The 25,537-nt window shown below is 37.3% G+C and overlaps 1 long non-coding RNA gene across 1 annotated transcript in view; it reads right to left on the bottom strand.

Moving 5' to 3' along the window:
* Positions 1-11,022: 11,022 nt before the first annotated feature.
* The window catches only part of LOC132534600 (uncharacterized), a 56,832-nt gene continuing 42,317 nt past the window's right edge, over positions 11,023-25,537 (bottom strand). Inside the window, exons 3-4 of the long non-coding RNA XR_009546308.1 lie at positions 17,921-18,001; positions 11,023-14,279 (exon numbers count right to left, since the gene is read on the bottom strand). This is a non-coding gene — a long non-coding RNA (uncharacterized LOC132534600). The remainder of the gene's footprint in view (positions 14,280-17,920; positions 18,002-25,537) is intronic.

Genomic DNA, 25,537 nt, shown 5'->3' on the forward strand with positions numbered 1-25,537 from the left:
GGGTAACAAAAGGGAATAAATATTTAAAAAATAAAGTTTAAAAAAGATAAGAAAAATGGCTGCAGGGACAGTGGGTTCACAATGTAGACACTGAGCCCCAGAAATAACCCTGGAGGCAAAAAAAAGAAGAAGAAAAAGAAAAAATAATCTAAAGTAGACTTACACATGCCAAGACCTTACATAATGTAACCAGCATGTTACTGTATTCTCTCCACAGGTGATTTTTGGGTTGAGAAATTATTTCAGACAAAAGTCAAGGGTCTACTACAGTTAAATATCATATTGTTTAATAAATCTTGTGCAAATTAGGCTCTCTAGCACAAGTTACTCCTCAAACATGCTGTATGACATGTCTGGATTAATTGTCCAAGGGATTTATGCATTAAATTTATGGACTGGTGAATGATTTCTAAACCTGAGATTCTGTGATTGTTATAGATTCCTTTTATACCAAAGCTCAAAAATTTCCTTAGTTTCTACTGGACTTAATATTTCTTCCAGTCCACACTTTAAACAAATAAATGGGCAAAACCATCGTATTTACCTAACAGTTCATAGTTCTTTCTTCTTTTAAGAAATATTCACACATCAACTTGTTCCTTGAACAGTAAGACCATTTGGTTATTTGAATCATTGAAATCATGACTGAGGAGAGAAAAAAATGAAGAAAAATACTTCTTTCAGAGATTATGTTTGTATGAAAATGCAAGTATTCCTTATTATCAGCGCAGTAATAATCAATATTTCAACCATTTAAAAATTACTCTTATGTTTTTATAACATATTTCTCTTTTAAGAGAGTTACATAAAATAAGCATGTGTGAATACATTTCCAGAGAGAAGAGAGAGTGAGGAGATGTGAAGGTGGATGAGGAGAGGAAAAAATGAAAAATGAGAAAGTGACTTCACAGGAAGTTTCTTCCCATTCACATTTTCAAATTGTCTTCACTTTTGTGCTGCTTTTCCCTTTACAGATTTGCAGAAATTTAAATGGTCTCCCTTGAAAAAAACAAACAAACAAACAAACAAAATGCCATGTTATCCATGATAGCCCAACAGAGATAGAATCAAGCCATCTTAGACGTTTTCAGGTAAAAATCAGAAAACTCTTAATTGACTTAAGCTATCTTCATCAGTTTATTTTATAGAGTTCTCAGAGAACACCTTCTCATCATCACTAATCCAGCTGTGAAATCCCCACTTTCTAATAAAGATGGTGTAGGCTATTATGTTTTTCAGGAAGATTCCTTTTAGACTAAATTGACGAGCATCTTCTCTCCTATATTCATCCTAGATGAGCAGTGAAAGACAGACACAGTGACATGTATGTCCAACAGTCATGTTTTTAAAAAGTTACTGACCCTTATCACTACAGTGACTTCACAACTTGACATTTCCAATCAGTAGAAAGATATTAATCAGATAATTAATCAGATAATTCTGGATCAAAGTCCATGTAGGTGCTTATATTCTCTTAAATACACTGCTCTTCTCAGCAGCCCATCTTAAAACCAGGGTTGAGTGGTGCCTGGAAGCTGTTACACAGCTGCAACATTCCAACCATGAAGTGATGAGTGAATTACACAATGGCAAATGCTGTTAAATTTCTCCTGGGATGGGGTTCTTACTGATGCACAGATTTTTTGAAACAAAACAAAACAAAAGCTTAGATGTCAAAGAACTACAGACATAAAAATATAGATATACCTATGCGATTCCAACGCTCGAATTCAGGGCCTCACACACAGCAAAGCTTATGCTATAAGGGTGGTGAACCATCTTCTGGCCCCTTTCTGAAATATCTTTCAACAAGCACTTTCAATTTGTTACAGTTTTCCATGTAGATGAAGCTAAAAAATAATAATAATCTTTTTATTGATATAAAAATTTGTGTCAAAAAGTATGTCAAAAATAATATGTACTGGGGAATAAATAACAACAAATATCTATTTCTATTCTGAGAGAGTCTGGAGGTATACTACAGAGGTAACATCAAGGTATTTAATTTTCTGACTGCCTTCACACATGCCATTTTATTTTAGATAAAAAGCAATGTATTTTTTAGACTTTTAAAAATATTTTTATTTATTCATTTATTTTAGATAGTGACAAGGAAAAATTGAGACAGAAGAGGAGAGAGAGAGACAGACAGACAGACAGACAGACAGACCTACAGCACTGTTTCACTGTTTGTGAACTTCCTCCTGCACGTGAGGACCAAGGGATTGAGCCTGGGTCCTTGTGCACTCCAACATGTCACTCTTCTGAGTACAACATCACCTGGCTCCATACTTAAAAACAATATCATACTACATAATGTTGATCTACTTAGAATGTCTTCTTGTCATTACTAGAGCTTCACCTCTCTAGGCTCACTTTTTTCATATAGAAAGAGACACAACGCAGGAGAGATACCACAGGACTAAAGTTTCTTCCAAGGCAGTAGAAGCTAGGCTCAAGTCTGGGTTGTAACTAAAAATCACTATTATATTTATTTTTTTAATTTTTTATTATCTTTATTCATTGAATAGAGACAGCCAAAAATTGAGAGGAAGGGGGAGATAGAGAGGGAGAGAGACAGAGAGACTCCTGTAGCCTTGCTTTACTACTCATGAAGCTTTCCCCCTGCAGGGGGGACAAGGGATCGAACACATGTCCTTGCTCACTGTAACGTGTGCTCAACCAGGTGCACCACCACCCTGGCCCCAATATATTTAAAGTACAAGATTTGTTTGTTTATTTGTTTTTTGTTTTTGTAAACCTCTCTGACTACTAGAGATGTGTTATTGGAATGGATGGTAAAATTCAGAAATTAGGTGTACATTCATTTTCATAAATGTGGGAGATTTTGGAAGAAATCATGAAATCAAAATACACATGTCATAATAAGAAGTTAAACACTTGTTTCCTAAAATTTATTATGTTTACTGAATTCAGTATATTTCCAGTATGTTCAGTGTATTTGTAAATTATACTTATTTCAAAAGTTAGACCTTTTTTCTACAAGTAGTGCACATGTCCTCATGGGATGGCAGAGGGGGAAGAAGGAGTCTGTACTCAAATCGCTACATTTGGTAAAACTGCACAGCTAAGTACAGCTGAACGTGTCTTTATGAAGGACTGCCTGAGTGACTCTTAAAACAACAGTTTACATGCTTTTGAACGTTTTCTATTGCATATTCTTTAGCATAGACACCTTGGATTTCACATTTTTTACGTTTTCAGAGAGTGGTACTTGCAATTATATACTAGAGATATTTTTTTTAAAAAATAACTACTATCTTTATTTATTCACTGGGTAGAGATTACCAGAAATCAAGAGGCAAGGGGATGATAGAGCAGGGAGAGACAGAGAAACACCTGCAGCACTGTTTTACCACTTGGGAAGCTTTTTCCCAGAGCATGAGCCCTAGTCCTTGTACATTGTAACATGGGCGCTCAACCAGGTGTGCCACCACCCAGTCCCTAGATATTTTCTTTTTTTTTTTTTTAATATTTATTTTGTATTTTCCTTTTGTTGCCCTTATTGTTTTATTGTTGTTGTTATTATTGTTGTTATCATTGATGTTGTCGTTGTTGGATAGGACAGAGAGAAATGGAGAGAGGAGGGGAAGATGGAGAGGAGGAGAGAAAGATAGACACCTGCAGACCTGCTTCACCGCCCGTGAAGCGACTCCCCTGCAGGTGGGGATCTGGGGCTCAAACCAGGATCCTTGCGCTTTGTGCCATGTGTGCTTAACCCGCTAAGCTACCGCTGGACTCCCGAGATATTTTCTATTATTTCTGCAATAATAAGGCTGAGTCTGGAGGTTTAATCAATTATTGTACTTCATTATTTGCTTTGGAATTCTTAGCAGAGTATGATCGAGTAATTATTACAAAACCTTGGAAACAAAAAGTGAAGGAAGGAAAGAAGGGTGGAAAGAAAAAAGGTAGAAAGGAAAGTAGGAAGGAAGGAAGGAAGGAACGGAGGGAGAAAAGAAGGAAAAGAGGAAAGAAGTGATAAAGAGTGGAGAAAAAAAGTGGGAGGAATTCTAACTGAATTTGGTACATTCTACTAACAGCTTTATTTTAAGAATAAGGAAGAAAAAACTTTTAAAATTGCATTATAATATGGGCCTAGACCTCTAATATGAGCCTCTCTCTAGCACACATCATCATTTTGCTGGCTTTCTCAGGACCATACCTTCACTATGAACTAGCAATGGGAAGGACTGCCCTACTCTACCAAGGGAAGCTGGAAGCTGGGCCACTCTGCCACTCAGGCAAGACAGATTCGGAAGTGAGTGCAGCCAAGAATGTTTCTAGCTGTGACTATGGACTGTGAACCCAGTGTCACAGGAACTAAATTAAGGCTCCAGTGCTAATGATGAATAGATATGGACCCCAGATTAGATCCTTGTGGTGAATAGTAAATTGCATTTACATTTTTCCCTCCAAATTTGCAAGCAACTCTATGCCTCAGTCCTGGCTCCTAGTTCAACTCTCAACTCTGACACCATCTTCCCAGACACTATTTCTCAATTTTGCTCAAACTAAGATTACTAGGACATAGAATCCTAGTAACATTCCTAAAACAAGATCTCGTAGCTTCGTTCTACCCTAAGGTCACTACTTTCTTTCATCTGCTCTATGATGACGGTTTCTGTTTATTGAACATATTGTTCTGCTTTCAGTCTTACTGCATTTCAGTCACCAAGTGTGGGGAGCCACATGTGCCCTCAAGGTTGCTATTGGCATGGCCATAGAGTTTATGTTAAAAGATAGTTCCTGGGAATCGGGCGGTGGCGCAGCGGGTTTAGCGCAGGTGGCGCTAAGTGCAAGAACTGGCTTGAGGATCCCAGTTTGTGCCCCCGGCTCCTCACCTACAGGGGAATCACTTCACAGGCGGTGAAGCAGGTCTACAGGTGTCTTTCTCTCCCCCTGTCTTCCCCTCCTCTCTCCATTTCTCTCTGTTCTATCCAAAAACCACAATATTAGCAATAACAACAATATAATTACAACAATAAAAGGCAAGATACCAAAAAAAAGGGGGATAAGATAGTTCCCGCTTCCCTACACCTTAGAGTCTTTGTTAAAAGATAAGTTCTTTTTCCCCATGAATATATAATAATAAATGAATAGGAAAGATACATCCCCCAATACTCAGTTGGCTAAGGCACCAACCAAACCTCTTTTTCTATAAAGCATTCAAATCAGATGCCCTGCTAACCATGAGAAGCAGATTGCTTGTGTTTCTTCCACAGGAATCCCGGCAAAAACCATCTGGCCCCCTGCACACCCTGACATCACCCACTAGATGGCACGACTACAGTGGCACACCCCCCCGAAACCCTAGATGTCACCTGACTCAATCTGAAGAACCTGATTCACAGACTCCAAAGACAGAAATTTTTTACTGTCTGTCTGCCTTTCCTGCTTCTGCTTTGCCTGTCACATTTTGGCAGTTCCAGCTCACAATCTACAGAAAAGCAGAATTCCAGAGGCTGACCTTCCTCATGCAGCATTTCATCCCCTGCCATTTCTCCCCCTAGTTGCCTACTTTGGACTGAGACTTCTATCAGACTTGCTGGTATACCCTTTGGACACTTTAGACAATTTTACAACAGCTTCCTTCCCTTCACGTTGCTGGTTTTTCATAGACTGACCCTGAGTAGTTCATAGACTTTACACACTGTTGCCCTGGGCATTAGATAAAAGGAAAGGGGGAGATGCTGGGAAATTGTGCTGATGCAGTCACATTTGCCATGTTGTCCCCATCAGGCTACTGCTAGTTCCCGTGAGAGTTGGGACATTCTCGGAGTGCCTGTTTCGCCATGTTGTGCCCTCAGGGCATTGTCTATATCCCCGCGATATTTGGAGTGCTTTGGTTACTCCTCCCCCCATCCCATTCTCATGAGAGTTATTATCCTATCCTGGAGTGCTATGGTTACTCGTCCCCCTTCCCATTCTCGCGAAAGCTGCTCCTATAAAAGCCCTTCTTCTTCCGCACCTCACTCTCTTGCCAGCGCTTCACTCCAGTGTTCAGATGCAGGAAAGGTTACTGCGTGAGGCGGCTATTTTCGCTACCTCCACGTGGCCCAACCTGCCTCTCTAGCACCCAACTCTGAGGTGCCAGCACAAATAAAGATTTGTGTTTCCTCTTCGCTCTAGACCCCCTCTCTCTTCTCTGCGGACCGCGCACAAAAACAACCAAGTTGCAGATGCTATCATGATTCCATCCTGACTTCCTGAGGCAGATGACCTCACCAATGCTTCTTGGAACCTCACCTCTCCAAAGTTCTACCGATTAGGGAAAGATAGAAAAGGCTGAGGGTATGGGTCAAGCTGCCAATATCCATGTCCAGTGGAGAAGTAATTACAGAAGCCAGAACTTCCACTTGCTGCACCACAAAACAATTTTGATCCTTACTCCAGGAGGGATAAACAATAGGGGAAATAAACCAGAGGGCTCTGTATCCCTATTCCAACAGGACCTTAAGCAGGAATCTTGTTTTATACTATCAATGAAAGAGAAGTGAATCTGGATAATACCAGAGCAAGCCAGGCATGGGTAGTTTCACTTATCTGAGACAAAAGAGGAAAAAAGGAAAGACACTTAGAAGTAGTAATAGATGGAGGGTTGAACTAGAACGAAGTGAAGGCAGGGGGAAATACATCTGCACATATGGATAAGATAGATAGTTATAGAATCAGCCTGTGTGGTGACCCTGGGAGAACTACTGCAGTTTCCAAAGGAGGAGATGCCACACAGATCTCTTGGTGGTGGTCACTGTATATGGGATTATACCCTGTAAATTTGTGATAATGTAAATCAATATGAAATCACTAGTAGACAAATCACTTTGTTTTCGTTTACCTTTGTTATACGTTTGTTTCGTTTCCCTTTGTTATGTAAGAATATGCTTTACTGGGAAAAGTCAACATAAGAAGTGTTTTTTTAATAGAATGTTTTTAAAACTGTTTATTTATTTATTTATTTATTTATTTATTACCTAGAGAAAGAGAGGGAGAAGAGATAAAGAGGCAGAGAGAAAGAGAGGCACCTGAAGCCTGGCTGAAGCTTCTCCCCGTGCAGGTGGACGCCCAGGCCTGAACCCCGGGGTCTCTATGCACTGCAGTGTGGATTCCCTACCACTGCAATCACCACCACTTGGCCCTGATTACATATTATTAGATGACAATGAATAGACATGGGTATGTTTCTCAGTATATCAAAAACCAGTTATATACTTTGTCATAAAAAATAAATCTTGAGAAATAACTCTAAAATTAATGACTGGTGCTGACAAATTATTCAAGATCTTATTTTATTACAAACATCTGTTGTGTCTGATATATTTCCTGTCAAAATAGACTACTACTTACACTTCCAAAACTTTTTAAATTTTTTTCCTCACCTAACCTAAGGTAGCCTTTTAACTCATGAAAGAGAAAATGTAGACTTTAGAAATTTTGACTTGCCTAAAACCCCAAGTAAAAACACTGAGAAATAGTCAAGTATCAGCTCAGATTTGGGGCCAACTCAACAGATCTTTTCTACTTTGGGGTGCTCAGTAAAGTCCAGGAGACAGACCTAAAGCTTCTTATCAACTTTCAAGTCCATCATTAGTGTCCCAGTCATTATTGCATTCTTTTTGAGATATCTTATGAGTTTTGTTTGAATTTTTTTCAGTTAAAAGATAGCTCCTAGAGTTCTATAATTTCAAATTCTAACATAAATTATCCCAAATTCTAGTTCCTTCCTTGCTTCCTTCCTTTCCAGAATACTGCTCAACTCTGGTTTATTGTGGTGCCAGGGAATGAATTTGGATATTCTGAGCCTCAGTCAAGAAAGTCCTTTGCATAACCATTGTGTTATTCCCTTCCCACTCCTTTTTTTAAAATGTATTGAAGAATTCAGAGTTTCCAAGTTTTTCAGATCAGTGTCATCATGCTTGTACCGCACATACAGCCAATCTCTCTATGGGCCCTTTCTTTTCCTCTCCCAAAGCCCCTGGCAAATATATTTGATCTCAAATGTCATGAAACATAAGCCTCTATTCATTTTTTTTTCCTTGAAGAGCAAGTATTCTTCACAGATATGTCCATCATTATTTTCCCCTAGGACAAGGAGCTGAATGCATTATTATCTTCTAATAAATACAAACATTTAATCTAGTTCTTAAATCCATATATATGTGCATATATTTATGTTTAAATTTCTAAAATTAAGACTGGAAAATTAAAATTTGAGAATACTACCTGCAAAAATATACATTCAACCTTAAAATGGCACTCTCTTTTATAATATCTCCATCACTGAATTGCTAAGATACACACCAGCATTTATTATTAATACAGCTATGTGGGTTATGGCTGGATGTAGTCTCCACCCAGGCATTTCTCTCAAGGAGAACTCAGCACATAAATCAGAGACTGAAAGTCTGCCTCCACTGAAACCAAGGAGCAGCTGAGGGCGTGAAGGAGCCATTGTCTGCAGCTCTTGGCTGTCTGCTGAGGGTTGTGATTATAGGCTGGAAGAAACACAACCTTGCAGAGATCTAGGAGACTGAAAGATGAAACAGTGATTGACTAGGGAAGCCCAAATTGAAAGACCTGAAATAATGAATAAGTTTTCAGGACAAATGGAATTAATTTATAATGTATAGCAGGTCATCTGCCCGACCTCTGAGCAAGTAAAATCATGAAAATTCCACATATTCGACCCCAAATTTGAATTGTTTTTAACTGATATCTAGAACTCTTTGAAGCTGAATGTAGCGCATATGTTTTAGCTTAGATAAAATCTAAAAAAGGTAGCAGTTGTTTGCTATTATGCAAAGAATCAGACTAAACAAATATTAGTGGAGCCCTTAATCTTTTACAAATCCTTCAAAGGTTCAGATTGAGTACATATTAGTTTATTTATACATTTATTTAGTTGTTGCTGGGACTTAGAGCTTCAAGTTTTTTTTTTTTCATGTAAGAAGAAAAAGACACAGAGAGAGAGAGAGATAGAGAGAGAGAGAGAGAGAGTGAGCCTGAGTGGCAAATATATCATAACACCAGAGCTTTCTTCAGTGTGGCAGGAACCAGCATCAAACTTGTGTTGTATGCATGACAGACACAGGTGAGCAATTTTGCCAACGCAACAACTTGCACTGAACACCCTCTATATTTCAGATATTCTGCTCAAGGCTTTGTTGGATGCTTAACATTTTTAATCATCTCAACATCTTCCCATACTCAATTTATAGGTCTATTACCTTTGCAATAATTTAGTAGATCTTGTCATCAAATCCACAGTTCTCAGTAGCCCTATTAATTATGATTGGTCTGAACAATTTATCTCACTTTTGTTTCTGTCTCTTTTCTCCTCATTTCTACTCTGATCCAGAAATACTTGCCTGCATGCCACTAACAGAGCACATGAAATATCATTTAGTCTTAGGGTCTTTGTATATTGTGTTACTCTTTTTCTCTGGAAAGTTTACCCATCAGTTAGCCTGATGGCTCCTTTATTCTTTTTCATTTATATCTCCCCTTCTCTCACTATTCTATCTAAAACAATACTCTATCACTCTATCTGCTTAGACTTCTATTTTGCTTTGTTGATAATATCACTAGGCGATATTATACTAGACATTAAATATAGTAGATAAAATAGACAATATCTATCCCTTCATGGAACTTATAGTTTAGTGAGGAAAAAGCAACAAAAACAAAACAAATGATTTACAATTATGGTATGTCGGAGAGTATTAAGGACTAGAGATTTAGAGTTGTACTGTAGGAAAGGGGATATTGTGTGGTGAGGAGAGCTGTAATGAAACTTAAGATAGGTAGTGAGTGAAGGTGACATTTAGCTTGGACTGAGTTGAGTGTATTGCAGTAAAGCAAAGGACTCTGGCTTAGAGGGAGCAGGGAGGATTATTTTCTGTGCCCAGTCAGTGTGTGATGTTGAAGAGGGACTTGGATTGGTGGTGGGAGTGCTGTGCAGATCACCAGGAGGTAGGAGACCACTAAAATTTTAACAACTATCATGTAAATGGTTACTTACCCAACAAAATGATTAAAAGAACGAGGAGGAGGTGGAGGAGGAATATCTGAACACTGCGAGTAGGCTAACGTGGCCCATAATTACAAGACAGAAATTCCTGGAAGAAGAAAGGACACTCATGACCTAGAGAAAAGAGTGGACAGGCTCATTTCTCAGTGAAGTACCAGCCTCCTGTATGGGAATGGAACCTCCATTAGAACAGGACTTTCATCTCTCAGCCTCACTGCTAAATCCCTAGCATTTAGAATGGAAAGCTCTAGCTAAGCATAGTTGAATGAATTTAGTAATTTCATTGTTCTCAGTTTATAGCTGAGGGAGTGGAGGTGCAGCAATAACATGATGAGTTCCAAGTACCCACGTGGGCATAAGTGGTGAATGTGAAGTTTGAACCCCAGGACACCCTAAGTCCACAATCTATTTCTAATCACTATCTTCTGGGGCTACAGCAGCTCCCATTTCTCCCTGAGAGTGAGGTCACTTGGTGTGTAGACTAACTAGCTGAAGGAGAAATCAGAAGAGAAGAAAGGAAATGAACTGTTGTGGATTGTTTATTTGTATTCCCAACATTTGATTTAGACTTAGTATGGTGAGAACTTTCCAGTGCAAGGGGATGTCTGAGATTGTGGCAATCAGAATGGTCATCATTTGTGAGGCTGGCAAGAGCAAGACAGCTAGTGCTGGTGCTATCATTACACACTGTGCAGCTCTGGGCCGTGTCTTCTCTCTGTACCTCAGCTCCCTTAGCTGCAAAATACAGCACTTGGGCCTACATAATACACAAATCATTTCCCCCTCCACATTAATGTTCTTCTTTTTTAATTATTAAGTTCCTGAGAATAGAATGTTTTGAGTAACTCTTGTAATTAAAGACAGGATTAAAAATCATCGATGAAGAGAAAAAGGAAGAGGCATTCCTAGGAGATAAGTTTTTGATTTTTATTAATTTAAGTGTATTTTAGCATGCATATGAGAAACACACACACACACACACACCCCAGAGCACCGCTCGCCATTTATAATGTTTTGTTTGTTTTTGTTCTTCTTGTATTCATATGTTCTAAAGAGCCAAATTCAGGGTCCCTTCCTTCCCTTCTCCTCCCCATTCCTGTAAGGCTTTGCAGGAGCCATCTGTGCAGAAAGCTTCCTTTATGACTGTGATTCACCAGCCATTGCGTGTATTACATTTCTTAGTGACGCACTTGTTGGATGACCCAAGTGTGCTCTTCACTTTTTTTTTAATTGTTGTAGTTATTATTGTTGTTGCTATTGATGTCATTGTTGTTGGATGGGACAGAGAGGAATGGAGAGAGGAGGGGAAGACAGAGGGAGAGAGAAAGATAGACACCTGCAGACCTGTTTCACTGTAGGTGGGAAGCCCCCTGTAGGTGGGGAGCCTAGGGCTCAAACTGGGATCCTCATGTGGTCCTTGCGCTTATCCCACTGTGCTACCACCGGACTCCCCTGTGCCCTTCACTTCTAGGTGGAGAATGTGTTTGTCCCCCTGATCCTGAGTGGCTTATAATTCACAAGGCTAATGCATACACTTTCAACACAGGTTAGTATAGCATTAACATTTGTTATAGGATAGCTTATAAAATCTACTAAGTTAGTAGAAATTCATTTCTCAACAGAAAGTTAACAAGAAATAAAAGATAATTGGTTAAACACACACACACACACACACACACACAGGTACTCTGGACTTTGACCTTATTAGAAAATTCTATTATAGTCACTTTGAAATTTAAGTATTTAAGTTAAAGTGAGGACAGGGGTAGATAGCATAATGGTTATGCAAAGAGACTCTCATGCCTGAGGCTCCAAATCCCAGGTTCAATCCCCAGCACCACCATAAGCCAGAGCTAAGTAGTGCTCTGGTAAAAAAAAAAAAAAGTCAAAGTGATTTAATTTGATAAATTTACTTATAAACCAATATATTGGGACTAAATCAAACCATGTTACCACTACAATGATTAGAACATCTGCTCTGGTGTTTCTCTCTCTGTGTATGACTCTCTCTCTCTGCATCTCTATCAGAAATAAAATTAATAATAAAAAAAAAAGCCAGAGGCAGAGCCAAGACTAGGGAATTTCTCCTCAGGAAATATATTCAGATCTGGATCTATTTGTCCAGAAAGAAGATCATGGAGAATACAAGGAGTTTTAGAAATAGAGATGCAAAAAAAGACACAAAAGAAACCTGTAGCATACATGTACAGGAAGACTTAAGAAAAAAAAAATGAAGGAAAATACAGACATATATGAGGCTTCCCCCCCCATTCCCCCCTCTGCTCCACCTCTAAGCCTTAAAGACAGAGATTCAAGTTTGTGGAGGTTGCATTTCTGAGCCACCAAATTGTAAATGCCACTATGATTCCATCCTGACCTCTGGGAAAACCAACTCACCAATGTGCCTTAGAGCCCCATTCCCACAGCTCTACCACACTAGGAAAAGACAGAAATATGCTGGAGGAATGGATCTGCCTGCCAATGCCCATTAGAAAAGCCATAACAGAAGCCAGAACTTCCACCTTCTGCAACCCACAAAGAACTTTGGTTCATGCTCCCAAGATGGGGAAAAGTGCTAAAGGACCAGAGGGCTTTGAACTCCAGTTCCATCAGGACCAAGAGAAAAAAGAGGAAAAAAAAAAAAAAAAAGAAAGCCATTTGCTTGTCATCAGAGGATGAATGGATTTATAAAATGTAATATATAGATATGTAATATATATATATCACTTGACTTAAAGAGGGGGCATTATATTAGAATATGGATGAAACTGGAAGTCATGTTTATTAAAATAAGTCAGATGCAGAATTAGTTCATTGGATAGGGTGTGTTGCTTGCTATGCAAATAATCCACATTCAGGCCCCAATGCCACATGGGAGTGCTACAACACTAGGGAAAGCCCTGGTGCTGTGGTGTCTCTCCCTTTCTGTGTCTCTCTATCTGAATAAAAAATTGGGCCTCAGAGTTGTAAAATCGTTCATGTGTTAGGCTCTTGCTCTACAAAACAGACAAAAAAAAAAAAAAATCAGTCCCCAAAGGCCAATACCATGTGATTATACTCACATGAGCTACCTAAAGTGGTCTACTTTATAGTGACAGCAAGTGGTTACTGCGGCTCATGGGGTAGAGTTTCAGGTTAGAAAGACAGAAAAGGTTCTGAAGCTAGATGGTAGGGATCGCTGTACAACAGTATGAATGCTTTTGATGCCACTGAGCTGCACACTGAGAAATGAACTGTACATACAGCTTTATGTCACGTGTCTCTTATACCCTAGACATTTTCTAGCTAATGCTTTCGTATGTTTTTCTGCCTGTCAAATTCTAATTACAATTGTCCATTTGAGGAATGTATGTTAATATCTCTAATAGTAATTTTAATAGAATGTGGGCAGGGGAGTAAAATTAGTCATTTTTGCTTTGACTGAATCCTCTGATCTTAATCTTGATTTCCTGAGTTTAAAATAAATTCATTCCACCTGTATTAGAATAGCCAAAATGGTTTCTGACTCTCCTCCCTCTTCTAGCTAATGGATTTGTAGAGAATAACTGACTGATTGACTTAGCAAAACACTCATTTCACAAAACTACCCAAATAGCTATTTATAAATGGAATTGATACATACACACAAACAGTACTTTTACAAATGCTGCAAATAGTAAAAATGTTGGAGTAATTAAAGAAAGCCATGTCCTAATGTTATAACATACCCATGTGCACTCATTAGCGCTTTTAAGGTTTCCTTTTTGCATATATACAGTTACTCTAGTCAAAGTTCCTGTTCTAATACACACTTGGGAGTTTTTCTTGGTCCAGTGCACCAAAAATATATAAATAAGTATATGTAGACAGTAACATGTTTAATTGAAAATAAATCAACAATCCAAAATGTCAAAGAAGACCAAAGAAAAATAGAGCATAGGGGAGCCTGGGCGGTAGCGCAGCGGGTTAACCACACATGGTGCAAAGCACAAGGGCCAGCATAAGGATCCAGGCTCCAGCCCCCAGCTCCCCACCTGCAGGGAATCACTTCTGCAGATGTCTCTCTTTCTCTCCCGCTCTCTGTCTCCCCTCCTCTATCCATTTCTCTCTGTTCTATCCAACAACAACAGCTATGACAATAATAACAGTAATAACTACAACAAGCACAACAACAAGTGCAACAGACCAGGAAAAATGGCCTCCAGGAACAGTGGATTCCTAGTGCAGGCACCAAGCCACAGCGATAACCCTGGAGGAAAAAAAAAAAGAAGAAAAGAAAAATAGAGCGAAGTAAAAATAAAATATATAGTAGTCAAGTAGAAAACAACACATGTAATAACATAGAGGAGTCAGAAGTGATTTCAAGTTTTTTTTTTTAAAGTGAGTTCTCTGACCAGGTATTTGCATGCATGAGGTCCCAAGTTGTATTCATCATAATGACAGCATGAATGATGCTCTGGTTCCTCTCTCTCTCTCTCTCCCACCCCGCCTCCCTCCCCTCCTCTATCTCACCCCTCCCTGTATAAATATCACAATGTTGGAAAACTCATGATGCATTTTTACATAGAAACACATGGAAAAAATACCACAGTTCATCTTTAAAATTTAGTTCTATTAAGACTTTATATAAAATGCTATAATTTTTTAAATATTTATTTTCTCTTTTGTTGCTCTTGTAGCTTTTTTATTGTTGTTGCTATTGATGTCGCTGTTAGATAGGACAAAGAGAAATGGAGAGAGGAGGGGACGACAGAGAGGGGGAGAGAAAGACAGACACCTGTAGACCTGCTTCACTACCTGTGAAACAACTCCCCTACAGGTGGGGAGCCAGGGGTCCGAACCGGGATCCTTACAGTGGTCCTTGCACTTTGCGCCACGTGCGCTTAACCCGCTGTGCTACTGCCCCACTCCCAATGTTATCACTTTTTGTAAAGCTCAAAGTCACCTACACACACACATACATATACATGTAAAGGTAACTCCAAAGGAGCTCATGAAGTTGGCATGTCCTTGTGAAAATCTGTGCAGGATACATACTGCATACGTTATTCATATAGGACTGATTGTGATGTGAGAATAGCTATCTCTTTTCATTTTTAGGATTTATTTCTTTATTTTAACAAGACACAGACACCACAGCACTGTTCAGCTCTGGCCTATGGTGGTGCACAGCATTGAATCTGGGACCTGGGGTCCTCAAGCATGCTAACACCGTTCTAACAAGCTGAGCTATTTCCTAACCCGACTGGAGAGTAGTGATTCTCACATTGGTGAAGCACACATCTTACACAATTGTACATGGTTTCCTTGGAAATAATACATTCTAGGGGAGGAGAAGAATGATAGAGAAGAAGCATAATTTTTGGTATTATTCTCTTAAATTAGGAGGTTAACTCACAAGTTTTTATTATATGTATCTAAATATATGTGGGGCTTCATTGCTTATGGCTGACCTTTTCAGATAGAAACACAGAAACAGAGGGAAAGACACCAGGGAGCACTGAAACTATATGGTAAGGAGCCGGGCTTGAAATGGAGTCATGCCCATGACACGGCACGCACACTATCCACGTGAACTATCTTGCTGGCTCCGTCTAATACATTTAAACAACCATCCATCAGTAATTCTAGAAAAGATACTGGGGTTCAAGGGACAGCAGAAGAGAAATGGTTATTAAATGCCTATTTTCCACACAAGGAGGTTTGTTTTTTTCTTTATCTTTATTCCCAACACTATTTTTGTCCTACTATATAAAAAAAGAAAAAAAGAAAAACAATTCATTTTTAGAAAAGTAATGGCGCTATAGCAACCTAGTGGACACAGTTTTATTTAGCATGTGCCTGCAATAAACTATGTGCCATACTGTATATACGAAGAAAACACTAAGAATTTTTTTTTCAAAACTTGTGTGTGAGGGGGAGGGGGAGATTTTGTAGGAAAAGGAAAAGAAACAAATTTGTTTAAATGAATTAAGTGGAAATAAACCAAAGTATGGCCTTTGTTCAGTTTTTCTAGGTCAACTCATAAATCCAGTTTAAGAGACAATTTGCACAGCTCTTTAGCACAAGCAAAAAATGAGGACAAATACAGTAAAGAAGAATTTTTTAATGAGACATACTGACAGATTATAATATGGTGTCTCATCAGATGACGTGGTGTTTTGACTACGTGGCTAAGGAAAGGCTATAATTTAAATGCCATTAAAGACACATAAGCTTTAGCACAGAGACAGGAATACTGTAAAGTCTTTTGGTCTGTAGTCGCAATGCAGATAAAATTGCTCCTTTGATCTTGCAATGCCAAAGTCTGCTGTCCAGAAGGGCAAAGTCGTTGTGCTTCCGTCTTAAACTAAGACAGATTTAATCTTCAGCTAAGCCATTTTGTTAACACCACATACAGGGTGAAATGCATTTTATCAGCAGAGCAATATTTCTTTCACTGTTATTCTAGGTTTTTATGATTATGTAGGGCTTAAAAAAATGTGCCCAAAATACACACATCTGGGACTGAAGTGCACAGCCTAACTTCAAATGCCTTCATATGGACCACTTACTGGCATTTGTAATTTAGAGTTGAAGAACATTGTAGCCTTCTTCTCCATTTACAAAATGTCTTCCTTCTTAAAGGAAGACATTTTGTTTACATGACTAAGGAGAACATAAACACACAAGTCTGATCTCTATGAGGAACTTCAGTAGCTAATCATCTGTATGAAATACATGACTACTTGCAAAGCCATGGAAAATTCTCTCTTGAACATATTCCTGTATTACTGTGGGAATAACTTACCAAAAATGTTAAATTAAAAGGCTAAAGTTTCAGCTGTAAGGAATTATTTTAAATGTACACATTACATTTTTTTCAGAGAAAAATATGATGAGAAATTTTCAAAAGTCTTATTATTTGTAAAATCAAATGAAAGCAACCATAACAATTTGTGCAGTTTTGATGGCTCATTGCATGTAAACCAGCCAGACTTATATCACACATATATATTGTTTTTAACCACAGTTTGCTGATAACTTTCAGAAGCTAGTGTATTTTAGGATTCAAACATTTAAATTCTGATTATCACTTTATAATAAAATAATCTTATTTTAAAGAAATAAATATTTTAGCTGAGGCTGTATCTAACATTATAAGTATTATTTCCATATGTCTTTCTATTCTCATTAATAATAAAGAACTATTTTCAGTTTCATCTTGGGGATGACAGAAAGCATCACACTTAATGGCCAAAAATAACTTTAGTATGATGTCAAATTTCTGTTATCAGGTAGGAAAATCTAGATAATAAATTACTTAGATCTATGTGCATAGCTTAAAGGCAAATCCTTTGTATTTAGATCGTGTTAACCTGTTTTTTTCCTGCCTTGATACACTTAATCATAGGAGAAAAAAATTCAGAAAGTCAACTCTGATTGAAAGTTCTTAGGAAAATTTAAAAGTCTTCTTTTTTTAAGTGAAAAAAAAAGTTTATCCAGCACTCTTTCTGGCACAGATCATACACAAAGTAAAACAATCAAAACACAGAGTATTTCTGTCAAACACCCATGCACAAACTACCAAACAAACTCAAAACTAAAGTCTGAGATCATCATAATTGCTGCTGTTGTAAATATGTGAGAGTGTTTTGTACTCAGTAGAAGTTGAGGTGATTTTTGCTGCTTGCCCCAACCTGAAGACTAACAGAAAGACTTCCATAAAAAAATAAATAAAAATGCGTTTTCTCAGGGTTTGATGTCCACTGTCAATAATGGACAGGAACTAAAACATAACTTCCTTGAGAAAACTGTCCCAGGTAGGACATCTTTCCTTCACCAACCTCCTCCTCACCCCCCTCACTCCCTACAGCAAATAAACACATCAGACTATGAAAGAAGCCCCACCTGCTTGCTGAGTGCTGTCTCTTCTGTTTGGATGGATTCCTTAGCAAGGCAAAGTACATCACTGGCATTTCACTCAAACCTCTGCAAAACATGAATGAGGTGTAAAAACACTAACATGGAAAAAATAATTCTGCTGTATTGATCCGGAAAACAACTGCTCTGTCTACAAGCCTCCTCAAAGCTGAGACAGAATTCCCCATCAGCCAGTGCATGTTGATGAAAAGTGAATTATAGCTGAGAGAACAAGAAAGATGAGTGGCATTAATGGGAGCAACGGCAATAGCGAACAACTCTAGAAAACATGCTGCATATTTTGCCTCTAGTTTTGAGAAATTACTTTTTAAATACACGTCAGCTTCACTCTGGAATCCACAATTGTTAATGGTTTCAAATTATCAGCCCAAGCAGATTGCCTAGCAAGACTTTCGAAAGCATCAAACATAAATAAACCAATCACTATGCAAACAGATATTGATATATAAACTATACATATATATTCTGTAAATATACAATTAATACACTTTAGTGTACAGTAGAGTATTAAACCATCAGCATATGGCAATATATTCTGGTTAACCCAGGAACAGTTGGGTGAAACTTACAAAACCCTTAAGTACATATTTATCAAAATCATCAAAAATGTAAAGGTAGTACAGAAATATTTCTTCCCAGTAGGGGATGTTAGAGGTTACAATCACTAGACAAGCTAGACAAGAAGGTATTTAAAAAAAATCAGGTAAAATCAACTATTATTTTATGAGGCAAAGATTCAGTAGTGTTTATGAAATTCCACAATGGAATATTACTCAGCTGTAAAAAATGGTGACTTCACCGTTTTCAGCCGATCTTGGATGGACCTTGAAAAAATCATGTTGAGTGAAATAAGTTAGAAACAGAAGGATGCATATGGGATGATCTCACTCTCAGGCCGAAGTTGAAAAACAAGATTAGAAAAGAAAACACAAGTCGAACCTGAAATGGAATTGGAGTATTACACCAAAGTAAAAGACTCTGGGGTGGGGAGAATATAGGTCCATGAAAGATGATGAATGACATAGTAGGGGTTGTATTGTTAAATGGGAATCTGGGGAATGTTATGCATGTACAAACTATTGTATTTACTGTTGAATGTAAAGCATTAATTCCCCAATAAAGAAGTAAATTATTTAAAAAAAAAAAAGAAAGGAAGAGATGGCAGGACCACAGAAAAATTAGGCAAATAGATATAAATATAGATAGTTATAGAAATAATAGTTAACCCATATCTGTGATATTGGGAGAAAAAAAAAGAAATTCCAGAAAAAATAATAAATGTTAAGAAAAATAATAAATTAGAGAATTAAGGCAAATAAAATACACGAGGCAAAACAGCTATGTTTTGAGGAAATGCAAGAAAGAAAGAAAATATGAAATCTGCAAACTAAGTACAAATCACATGTCCTTCCTCACTGTTCTGTAGCAAACCAGTTTAGTTTCAAAGAGATCACTGGGAATAATTTTGATTAATTAATAAGGTAATTGTAGGGTATCACTAAAACCTACTTCAGTTCTATTTTGCAAATTAAAAGTGTTAATGCTCTTAAAATGAACATAATAATTATTTATAGTCCTTTCAAAGCAATATTAATAATGTCAACCTAGTTGCTATATGCTTTGAATCTTCTTAAGAAATAAAAGCATTCTGGACAAATAATGTGTACGCATTTCATCTGCTCAGAAACACAAAACAGTTTTAGACATTAAGTCAAGCGAAAATACGGTTGGATTTTTCTCAACAAAATCATCCCATACTCCTTTTGGAAACATCTTGATTTTAACTGAATTGATAAGTATCTGAAAATCTCCATTTGCTGAGGTACTATGTGGGAAATACAGGACACGATTCTCACAATACTATGATGATCAATTTCTAATTAAATAAAAATTTCCCAACAGATGCTGGTAAGCGTTTATCATTGGAAAAGTCCGTTTCCATGTTGATTATTTGAGAAAATGATAGCAGAGGTGAGATCATCAAATAAGCCCTGGCGTGTACTCTGGAATAAACAAAATCTGACTGAATTTTTAAATCAGGCATTTCCTATTTAACATGGCTAATTTGAAATCCAATTACAATGTTCAGCCATACACCATTAATAAAAAAGATAACATCCAATACCTGTAAGTGGTTCAGAATGTCACAAGTTATATTTTTGTGTATGGTCCCAAAATGAGGTTGACACAAAATAGCATGTTCTCCAACATCTAAGCTTCTTGACTGCCAGAAAAATATCAAAACAATTAGGGCTCTTTGGAATGTGTAGTTAACTTCCTGCTGTAGGACAGGAATCACAGCTGCTACTGTAGCAGTGGGTTTCCAGATGTCAAGGCTGTACGGATAGTGAGGTAATTGCAGGAAGGAAGGGATACAATTTTGTTATCACAGATTACCCTCCCCATAGAGAACCATGGATACGGCATTAATGGCAGCTTTGTATGTGCCCATTATGAACTAGAGGTCTTCATGTTGAAGTGTGGAGGTTTGTACATATGCTTCTGTAGAAGAGGATGGGCCCAAACTTAAAAAAAAAAAAATGTTTGTGAGACAAAGAAAAAGATGGATGCTCTCTCAGTGCAGCATCGTTGGATTTATAAAAAGCCTGCAAATTTTAGTAGGGATTTTTTTAAATCATTAAAGTTGTCCTACAAAGTCCTGAAATAAAATAATGGGACTCAACTCTGAATGTTCCCTAACATAATACACCACTGTATTAAAAGAAAATGAAAAGATTCCTGGCCTGTAAGAGGGCTCAGTAGACTGACTCCGTGCTTTGCATAACTGAGGACATAGATTTGAGCTCTAGCATTGGCAGTGCATTGGTCTCTAAATAAAGAAGTGCATAAATATTTTACAAATAAAATGTTTGAACACAGATTAATTAATCAAGCTCATGTAAGGTTGACTTTGGACATGAGTGACTGAGTAGGGGACACTGGATGATGATTTTGCATTATTCAACCAAGAATAACTCCTGTCTCAAACTCTCTTGGTGTGCTGTCAAAAAATCACAAGTTTATTTTAAAAAGTCTTATAAATGTTTATTCCATAGATAAAATCCAAGTGCTAAATCTCTGTATGAGAACTTTTAAAAGTACACTGTTTTGGCATGCTTCAATGGCTCACAGGCAATTGAGATTGATTTTAAAAAATCAGTCAAAGAATTCGTTGCTTTTCTGTCTAAGCTTCCTGATTATTTATTATGCAGAATACAGAACATTGATTTAATGAACAGAACAGCTGATGCCATGTTTCACTTGCAAATGAGAGAATTCCAGGTAGTATCTCAACATGGTCATTTCTAGATTCTTTCTATCAAGTCACAGACATAAGGCATTTCTTATCCGTCCTACTAAATCATGAGGCTTTACATGGTTTTTGTGGGCAGTTTTACATTGTTGTCAACCCACACTGAGATAATGGTGGTCAACTAAAATGCCATAAACCACACCTGTGAGTTCTAAGCCAGGTAGAATGTTGGAATTATGACAAGAACTTTATATCCCTTTTCTGGCTAAGAATCAGCTGGCTCTACAATTCCAGAAAATACATTCGTATCATTCCTACCGGAACTTGTGCAATACATAGCTTCCATGGCCAGGTGTAGCAGCCTTGCACAGCTTTGCGAATACATTTTTAAATCCTGAATAATTTATGCAGTTATTATAGGTAGCTGAATAAGATCTTAATTTTAATAGCACCTTGCCAAAGTTTAAATAAAATAATTGAACTAATAGGGTCTTCACTCTTATTTAAATTACAAACTATACATGGACAATATACAATGCATTTCCTGAGTGAGGGGCAGAGGGAGAAAAAGATCAATTCTTTTTTTAGCAGGCAGAAAAAAGTAATTAAGGAAAACATATTAGTGTAGAAAATAATCTTCAGTTGGTAGAATTAAAAAGGATTTTGGCAAGCTTATATTACTCTTTTGGATTAATCTATCTTTTTTATTGCTTCCTGTCTTTCAGTGGTGTGTGAAAACTCTTTTATTAAAAACATCCACTCTTGTAACTCATTCTCTCCAGTGACAAAGCTAATTTTGTCTATTGCAAAAAAGTCCAAGTTTATACAATGCTTTTATGTATTTGTATTCGTACAGTCATTGCCATTCTTTTATGATGTGGACATTATCACAGCAGCCTAAGAAGCTTCCTTTGAGGTCAAATCTGTGTAAAGGGCAGGGGCTCTTTCCAGTCCTGGATCACCAGATAATTTGTTAGAAATTAAGATTCTGTGCGCTCACCTACTGAATCAAAAAAGTTAGAGGCAAGTCTTTAAAATAAAGTAAAAATCAATGTGAGGACAGGAGATAGCTCAGCAGATAGAATGAACAAGGTTGAGTTTGAATATTGGCACCACATGTGAGTATCAGGGAAAGATTTCACAGATGGTGGAACAGTACTGTGGCCATTCTCCCTACCACCCCTCCCCACAAAAAGGAAAAAGTTATCTGGGAGGCAGTAGGACTGCACATGCATGAGGTCCCTGTACCGCCAAGGAGAAGCATGACTGGTTCACATTTGAATGGCTTAACATTATCTAGTAGAGAGTTTTTAAAGCAGATGATCTTCATGAACTTTAGAATAAACACATGAGAACCATGAAGAAAGGTTCAATCAGCTGTCTCCCCAATACTCTTTAGGGAAGTCTTATACTCATTCATTAGAAATTTGTAAATCCATACAGAAATGAAATAAACCTTCATTCCATACATTTGAATCCTTCATGTAGTTCTTGTGTTAATGCCAAATCAAGTTAAAATGATTAATTCAATAACTCTCGTGTGTGTGGTTTTTTTTTTTTTTTTAGAATAATGGATTATTAGTATCATATAACACTTGTTTTATGTAAACTGAAACTTAAGATTCCTTTGTTTCTGGGTATGTCTTTTCTGATAAGTTGCCTTCAAGATTTTCATAGGGCTATTGTTTTTTTCCTCTCTTATCAATGCATTGCTATAAAATTAATATATATATATGTATGTATGTCTTCTGTATAACTACCTCATTGCTGTTAGCTAAAACCTAAGTGTTAGTTTATAATTTAGACACAGTCATCAACTCATTTTAATAATTTCCTGGGTTCTCCTCAGACTTTTTTCTTTCATTCTTAAAAGTTGTGTGCCATTTGTGTGCCAAGGATAATTATACTTTAATACACGAACAGGGTCAAACACTGAGGCTCACTCTTCTATAATCAACTTCATGAAGACCCATCTCAAATGGCCTTATTTTTTTACCTTGCTTCAAAACAGTTTTTCCTCTGAATACATTGTTATATTTAATACATAGGAAAACTCATATTCAGTCAAAGGTAACTATTTTTTGCATTCATTTACCTGCTTCACAATGCAGATTTCAAAATATGTTACCAAATATGAGCTGACATTCACAATCTCTGAACATTTATGTTTTGTTCCATGCCTTCTGTAAGATTTTAAGTAATCAAAGGACCATTGAGATTTCCATTTTTTGTATTCTGCAGAAATATTTGCATTATAAATCTGTTCTTTGCTTAGTACATAAAAGTTCTTGATGCAATATTTCTATTAAAGTTAATGAGCAAAATCAGTGTAACTCACTTTGCATTCAGTTAAGAGAAGTGAAGCTTGTCTAGACAAGTGGTTCTCAGCCAGAGATAGTATGCGGTAACCGACGTACTATTGGCACTGACTAACTTAGACCATATAGGCAATTCCCCAAAGCAAATAATTATTTCATCCAAAATATTAGTAGTGCCCCTGCTGAGAAACCCTGGCAGAGGGAAAAAAATTAAAACCTGAACAGTAAGTCCTAATGTGACAAAGTGTGGATAGTGTGGACATTGTCATGTGTGACCAAGTCTCAGCCCAGCCCCCAACTCACTGAAGGAAGTCTTAGTTCTGTGGTGACTTTCATTATCTCTGTCTCTTTCTGCCTCTGTCTCTTTGCCTTTATCAAAAAAAAGAGCAGTGATTCCTGACTTGTCAACTAAATCGGTTACATTTACTATAGTTTCCTTGTTAGTGTGGAAGTCAAATCTTCTACTATATATAGTAATATTATGTGTAACCCTGGAATATGAATCAAATTCCCTTCTGTTCTAGTCAGTCTTCCAAGTTAAGTGAAAGAATTCATTTCCCAAGCCCTTACAAAGTGTTTGTCATCAGTACAGAAAACATGGCTCATTATTCCCAACCACCACTCAGTCCCCCATTGCAGTGGCATTCTGGACCATGTGGAACAGTGCTTTGTGTGCATATTTAGTCTTGTTGATGAACTTTTGCTGAATGACAGTATCTTTTTTTTTTTTTTTTTTGTCTCCAGGGATATTGCTGGGGCTCAGTGCCTGCACCATGAATCCACTGCTCCTGGAGGTCATTTTTCCCCCTTTTGTTGCCCTTGTTGTTGTAGCCTTGTTGTGGTTATTATTGTTGTTGATGATGTCATTCGTTGTTGGATAGGACAGAGAGAAATGGAGAGAGAAGGGGAAAACAGAGAGGGGGAGAAGAAGACAGACACCTGCAGACCTGCTTCACTGCTGAAGTGACTCCCCTGCAGGTGGGGAACTGGGGGCTGGAACAGGGATCCTTAAGCTGGTCCTTGCGCTTTGTGCCATCTAGCTTAACCTGCTGCAATACCTCCTGACCCCCGACAGTATCATTTTTGCATAAGTGATACTTTAGGTTTTAATTTGTAAGTTATTTTCTTTACATCTACGTATATATGTTATATTTTTCTTGAGCATTTTTTCTGGACAAGAAGATAGTTCTTTTCCGGCTCCATGTTATTCCTCAACTGGAACTTGTGCTATCTTTTAAACATTTTTTTAATTGAGAAAATAGGTATTTACAAGCCTTTCTTACAATATTTTTTACTTGATAACTTTATTATTTATCTTAGCAAAACAATCATTTTACTAGCCATATTATTGCTGTTCCTAACAAAACTTTTTTACATCCCTTTTATTTGCATTCCTTCATAATTGAACAATATCAATCATTTTAACAAGTTGATCAAACATTAAGCTACAGCCTACTTTCTAAACAAGTCACATCTTTGATAAAAGCAATCTTTCAATACATATCTAGCTCTTCCAATGTTTTCTCAAGTATATGTGATGACTTTTTCTTTGTTAGCCAGATGATGCTTCTATACTGCTGTGGTTTAGAATGCCAGAGAAATTAATATAATCATACAGTATAAAAATTAACAATGGATGAATGTTATAATGTATATGTTGATGTAATCTATGTGGCACTATAAATACCAGACTGGGAGTATCACATTTTTGTGCAATCGATTAATTTTTGTTGAGTCACATCCTATGAAACCACCTTCAGAATGGAGGCAGATGCTACACAGCTGCATACCTCTGTCCCTGAAGATTCTAGAAGCAGCACTCTGACATAAAGCCTAATTATCTCTCCACTGCTTGATCATGGATATCTTCATTAAGGATACACATACCAAATACCCACAAATTCTGACATTATCCAAGAACCTCTTCTTAAATCAAGAATATAATAAATTTTTAAAAAAGGTTTTTTCAGATTAATTTACAAAAGTAACAGAGTAAAAGAATCTTGTTAATTC

The sequence above is a fragment of the Erinaceus europaeus genome, chromosome 19 (assembly GCF_950295315.1).
Source record: "Erinaceus europaeus chromosome 19, mEriEur2.1, whole genome shotgun sequence".
Taxonomy (NCBI): domain Eukaryota; kingdom Metazoa; phylum Chordata; class Mammalia; order Eulipotyphla; family Erinaceidae; genus Erinaceus; species Erinaceus europaeus.